Here is a 6,000-nt window from a genome sequence, read left to right as displayed (position 1 = left end):
AAAAGGCTGATTCTGTTATCACACACCTATTAGAGGTAATGGCCATTATGGGCATACCTGCACAAATAAAAACTGACAATGCTCCAGCATATGTCTCCAGCAAATTGAAACAGTTTTTTGAGTATTATAACATAAAGCACATAACTGGTATACCACACAATCCTACAGGACAAGCAGTGGTTGAGCGATCCAATCATACTTTAAAAGAAATGCTCCATAAATAAGCAGGAGGAACCAAGACACCCAAACACAGATTACATAATGCTTTATTAACATTAAACTTTCTTAATGCTGATGAAAAAGGAAAAAGAGCTGCAGAAAGACAATGGACAATAGAAAAAACTTCTGAACTAAATCAGCCAGTGTACTTCAAGGATGTACTGACCTCAGAATGGAAAGCAGGATATGTGTTACGTTGGGGTAAGGGTTTTGCATTTGTATCTACAGGAGAAGAAAAAACTATGGATACCATCTAAGTTAATCAAGATCCAAGTTGAACAAGAGAAACATCTTAATGAAGAGAAATGGCAAGTCATCCAACAAATTAGGTCCCATGAGGTGTGCGGAGGCCTCTCAAAGGTAGGGGAAGTGTTCTGTTCTTGTTCTTACAGGAAAACAGAGAAAACCTATCATCAAACAGCCAAAAGACACTGAACATGTAGGTACCTACAGAAGAGAAGACAGCTCTTCAAAAACAATCACTTAATGAAGCAGAATCTGATATATGGTAATATATATATTTATATATATATATATATTGCCATATATATATATTTAATTGTAGTAAACTATTTGTATACAGAAATCTATTTCTCTCTACTATCCAGTATTCCTGAAGTCCCAATTTATGTAAACCAATGCTGGCTTTGGGTTGGATTTGGCTTTCCTTCTCTAAATTCAAGCATGATGTTAAGATTAAATTCATGGTTTCTGCCTTAAATCAAGAAGCCAATTGGTGTAAGGCAGAAGAAAACAAAATCTGGGGACTCATTTCTTATACGCAATTTTCTCTCTGAAATCCTAATTTTCTCACATACTTTTTAATACTTATTGTTGTCTTTCCCTAATGCATACCTTAAAACTTGAAAATTTTACTTTAATATTGATGTGTAACTTTTCCACAAGGAATAATAATGATTCCTAACAGCAGTCTTTGTACTCTCCGGAAAGAAGATGGGGCCCCACATCATCATTTCCACTTGACTCAACCTGATGCATCTGAACTACAAACATTACCTTAAAACCGGTTTGAGACTGTTTTGCTCAAGACAACTCATGACTAGCTAGCTGTAATGGTGTACCTTATTATTACACCCTGGCTAGAGTTTCAAATAGAACTACAGTCAAGCATTTTCTGCCACACAGTGACTAGCTACATATGTCACAGCCAGTTCTGTTGAGAATTTTGATTGCTAAAAATTTTCTTCCTACAGGATCCATTGGAGCAATTGTCGTCCCATTTCAGCAGGAAGTAACCTTAAGATAACGACGCCCCCTTTCCCTACCCTTGAAATGTTGGGATCATAGTCATCTTCTTTGGGTTGGTTTTCGTTATTTAGGGTTGGGTATGGAGGTGATGCTTACACTCAGGTTTATCTTTTAGACAGTAATAGGGAATGTTTGGGAAAGGTATGGTTTAGATGGGATATAGGTAGATTAGCCTATTTTCTTGTGAATTTGAGTAAGAATGAGATAGTATTTTACAGCTTACATTGTTATGTATTCTTATATGTTGTAAGCTATGTAAAATTAAGTTTATATTTTGTTATATTGTGTAAAATCTTTCCACTTATGATGTTTTATGCACATTATTTTTTACCATATTCTCTATGTATGTATACTTTTCTTGTATTCAAGACATTTTGTATATTGATACAATTTGGGATATTTATCATGCTGCCCTTTATAGTTCTACCTCTTGTCTTGACATTTCTACTCTACCTCTATTGTAGGGATTTATATGTATGTATATGTATATAGTTATATTGTTTAAGTATTTGTTCCTGCTTTACTCACAGAAGTTTTAATCAGTTTTTTAGCTAAGTTCCTGAGTATTACAGAAATCTCTTCACTCATGTTTCCTGTACCTATGAGATTAGTCAGATATAGATGCTTAATCTTCAATCACTTCATAGACATGCAGAACATGGCATTTAAATGTTTTAATATTAGTACTCCATTGACATGAGACACTGTTGCTCCTGACAGCACCATGCACTTTCCCGAAAATATGTTGGACACTGTTGTTGCTCCTGCTGGAGTTCATTCTCGCCTCAATTAATGGCCTGTTGGGCAAAGAATTGCCCCCACCTTGACCACTGATTTGGACATACAGTCCTATGTGCTTGCAGGAGACAAATATAGAAGACTGCTGGACCTTGTCAAGTCAGGGTAAGACAGCCATTCTGCCTCCCTGCTGTTTTTGTGGTCTGTCAAGTTCTCTTGGCCTTAGCCAAAACTGGGTGTACCAACGTTGCTGTGAGACCTAGAGTGACTGTCCAGGTGGCTTGCTGTTTCTGTCTTTGCTGCACCTTTTGGAAATTGTCCATCTGTACTTCCTGTCTACTCTAGTATCGTTATTTTCCTTCTCAGGTCTTGATGAGGTTGAAGATTAAATTATTACAACTATTATTCTCTCTTCCTAGTTAGATATATTAGGTACTAGACTTATGTTTTCCAGCTTAGGACAACTCTATTGTAAACTCTGTTATGCCTTCACCCTAAGACTAGATATGTAGGTCATTTTGTTCTCGATTTTCCTTTTCTTAGAGCACACTTGTTATTCACTGTTTTGTATATAGTTTTGTTTTTTTTTTATGCATATAGTATAGAGTATTTTTTATTTAATTTTATATAACAAAGTCCAATTAAATGAAAACAAACATTTATACACAATATTTGGGAATTTGGGCGTCGTTCTTTCCAAACTACTTCCTGCTGGTAAGGGGCGCTGTCTTGGAGGATTCGAAGAAGATTCAGATATCCTAGCTGTAGTCTGTAGGGCTGTTTTGTCCAGCTGTTTGGAATGTAGGATCAGCTTGTACTCTGTTTCAGGCGGTCTGGTGTGATCAAACCACATTAGTCTGGAAGGAATCCACATCTTTTCATTTTCTGTGGAAACAAAAATAGAAATACTTTTCCCCAGTAACTTGTTCTTCAACTTAAATTTTGGAGTCAAAGCGTTTTTTTTTTTTTTTTTTTTTTTTTTTTATTATTATTTTACATGTCGATCCCAGTTCCCTCTCCCTCCCTCCCTCCCTCCCCCCCAAGCCTTCCCTCCCTCCTTCCCTCCCTTTTGCCCTCTCTACCCTCTCCCATGCACTCTAAACACCCTCCCCTCCCAACCCCCCACCACAGTACAATATGTAGGGGAATGCCATCCAGTTGGGGTCATGTAGATCTGACAGGTCCTGTGAAGTAGGGACTAGGGCTTCTCTCCTATCTCTAGAATAAGGCAGTTATCCCTCCATGGGGGATATGTTTGCAAAGTCCTTTTGTGCACCAGGGATACATCCTGGCTCCACTGTCTGAGGTCTCTTAGACTGCTCAGACCTTCTGGCTGAGACCCATATTCAGGGGGGGGTCCGAGTCAGACCCCTGTTGGCTTCCCAGCTATCAGTCTAGTGGCCCTTAGCTCCTCCTTGTTCAGGTAAGCTGTCTCTATGTACTTCTACCGCATGGTCTTGTCCTCTCCATCTGCTTCTGGGTTCTAGTTTGACTCAGTGTTTATGTATGGGTGTTTGCTCCTGTTTTCAACAGGCATTAGTTGAGGACTCCATGGAGAAGGTAGTTGTTGATCTCACTCTCCGGGAAGGGTATTTATGATAGCCTTTCCACGGAAGCTGAGATTGTTAGTTGGGAGCAGTCTTGTAGTTCCCTCGACCTTTCTTTGTGTTCAGCTTTATCTTCAAACCAATATTGGCTCCCTCTTTTATGTTCTCTCTCTCTGTCTCTGTCTCTCTCTCTCTTTCCTATTTTCCATTCCTAACCAGGCTCAATCCTCCTGGTCGCACATGCCTTCCTCTCCTCCCTCTCATTTTCTCCTACTTCTCTCTCCATTAGCTGTCCTCCCCCACTATACCTGAGGTCTGGGGGACTTGTCCCTTCCCAGTTCTGTGAGGGACTTTATATGAATCTCTTAGAATACAACTTGTATCCTAGTTCCTCTGGTGATGTGAATTATAGGCTGGTGATCATTTGATCTAGGTCTAAAATCCATATATGAGTGAGTACATACTGTGTTCCTCTTTTTGTGACTGGGTTACCTTATTCAGGATGGTTTCTTCAAGTGCCATCCACTTGCCTGCGAATTTCAAGATACCATTATTTTTTTCTGCAGAGTAGTATTCCATTGTGTAGATGTGCCACATCTTCATTAACCATTCTTCAATTGAAGGGCATCTAGGTTGCTTCCAGGTTCTTGCTATTACAAATAGTGCTGCTATGAACATAGTTGAACAGATGTCTTTGTTGCATTGATGTGAATCCTTTGGGTATATGCCTAAGAGGGGGATTGCCGGGTCCTGTGGTAAACTAATTCCCATTTTCCTGAGGAACCGCCATACTGATCTCCAAAGTGGCTGTATGAGTTTGCACTCCCACCAGCAGTGGAGGAGTGTTCCACTTTCTCCACATCCTCTCCAACATAAGTCATCACTGGTGTTTCTAATTTTAGCCATTCTGGCAGGGGTAAAATGGTATCTCAAAGTTGTTTTGATTTGCATTTCCCTGATAGCTAAGGATGTGGAGCATTTTCTTAAGTGTCTTTAGCCTTTTTGATTTCCTCCATTGAGAATTCTTTCTTCAGTTCTGTACCCCATTTTTTAATAGGGTTATTTGGTGTTTTGTTGACTAGTTTCTTGAGTTCTTTGTATATTTTGGAGATCAGCCCTTTGTCGGATATAGGATTAGTGAAAATCTTTTCCCAGTCAGTGGGCTGCCGTTTGGTCTTGTCAACTGTGTCCTTTGCCTTACAGAAGCTTCTAAGTTTGAAGAGGTCCCATTTATTAATTGTTTCTTTCAGTGTCTGTGCCCCTGGAGTTATGTTCAAGAAGCGGTCTCCTATACCAATTTGTTCAAGGGTACCTCCTACTTTCTCTTCTAAGAGGTTCAATGTGGCTGGATTGATGTTGAGGTCTTTGATCCATTTGGACTTGAGTTTTGTGCATGGCGACAGACATGGGTCTATCTGCAGTCTTCTACACACCCTCATCCAATTGTGCCAGCACCATTTGTTGAAGATGCTGTCTTTGCCCCATTGTATAATTTTAGCTGTTTTGTCGAAAATCAGGTGTTCATAGGTGCGTGGATTAATATCAGGATTTTCAATTCGATTCCATTGGTCTACCTGTCTATTTTTATGCCAATACCAGGCTGTTTTCAGAACTATAGCTCTGTAGTAGAGCTTAAAGTCAGGAATGGTGATGCCTCCTGATGTTCTTTTATTGTATAGGGTTGTTTTGGCTATCCTGGGTCTTTTGTTTTTCCATATATAGTTTTGTATTAAGCCTAAATCTTTCTTTAGACTAAAAGGGGAATTGTAGTGAGATAGTCCTTCTGTGGCACTGACCACGCCCATTGGGGGTGGAGCCATGGGCGGAAGTGACCTGTGGAAGGAGGTCGGAGGAAGAGCCGGGAAAAGCTCTCTTGCTGGCGAGACTCGGACAGGAGAGTGTAGGGTGGAATATCCTGGTGTTCATCTGTCTAGGTTGTAAGTTATTTCTCCCTGAATAAACATCTATTCGGCCTATTTGTTTATACTGATCCTTATTTAACCATAATATCTGGAACTTACTTCATAAGGTTCACATTTTCATACCAGAAAAAAATTTTAGCCTGCTATCACTAAAGCCTGGTAGCATTTATCAGGTAACATAGTCTCCTGGAGATGACATATTGCTGCTTTGTTAGAGGTCTGTGTCTTACCACCTAATGAAAATTAAATTGATACAGAAACCACTCCAGAATGTTGTGTCTAGTTGGAAGGTGGGTATCATGCAC

This window comes from Phodopus roborovskii, unplaced genomic scaffold, assembly GCF_943737965.1.
Source record: "Phodopus roborovskii unplaced genomic scaffold, PHOROB, whole genome shotgun sequence".
Taxonomy (NCBI): domain Eukaryota; kingdom Metazoa; phylum Chordata; class Mammalia; order Rodentia; family Cricetidae; genus Phodopus; species Phodopus roborovskii.
The sequence above is the reverse complement of the archived record's forward strand: the minus strand, read 5'-3'. Positions refer to the sequence as shown.